We start from the raw sequence: 788 nt of genomic DNA, 5'->3' as shown, positions 1-788 counted from the left end.
CGATTTATAATTCTCACTAGAAGTCAAGATAAAGTCGGCTCCAATATTAAGGGGTTTACTTTATAAGAAAAAAATCTGCTGGATTTCTAGAAAAATGAATAAAACTATTAGAGTGGCGCCTGGGAGTAATTGAAAACATCTTTCAAAAAAAAATAAATAATTATATAAGTAAATAAAATACTAGAACAACCCACCTTCCCAGATAAATCTGAAGAAGCAGAGGGTTCTCCCGTTCGCTCTGTAGATCCAGCACAAGGAGAAAGGCCCGGGCTGAAAGCCATGAGGTCAGTCTTCGGTGGACCCTCCCCAGAGCACACCCTCTGCCTCCTCTGCTGCGAGTATGACCAACTCCCCACCTCGCTGGAACACACCAGCGTAGGCTTGCCCAGCGCGCACTCTCCCTCGGTGGGCAGCGTGGAGCACCGCAGCGCAGTGTACAGCAGCAACGTGAGGACCAACAGGCTGGACACGGCGCAGATGGCGATGATCAGGTACACGTTGACATCCACCAGCGTTACCTCGGCGCCCGTGGCGCCCACTGACGCCCGCGACGATGCCTTTGGCGCCTGGCCGCTGTCCACCAGCGACACCAGCACAGTGGCCGTGGCTGTCAGCGCTGGCTCCCCGTGGTCTTTCACCAGCACCAGTAGGCGGTGGCGCGGTGCGTCCGTCTCATCTAGGGCTCGTGTCGTGCTGATCTCACCAGTGTACAGCCCCACGCGGAACGGGATGCGCGCGCTGACCGTTTCTGGCTGCACCTCGTATGAAAGCCACGCGTTGTAGCCTGA

This window comes from Mandrillus leucophaeus, unplaced genomic scaffold, assembly GCF_000951045.1.
Source record: "Mandrillus leucophaeus isolate KB7577 unplaced genomic scaffold, Mleu.le_1.0 Scaffold714, whole genome shotgun sequence".
NCBI classification, from domain to species: domain Eukaryota; kingdom Metazoa; phylum Chordata; class Mammalia; order Primates; family Cercopithecidae; genus Mandrillus; species Mandrillus leucophaeus.
The sequence above is the reverse complement of the archived record's forward strand: the minus strand, read 5'-3'. Positions refer to the sequence as shown.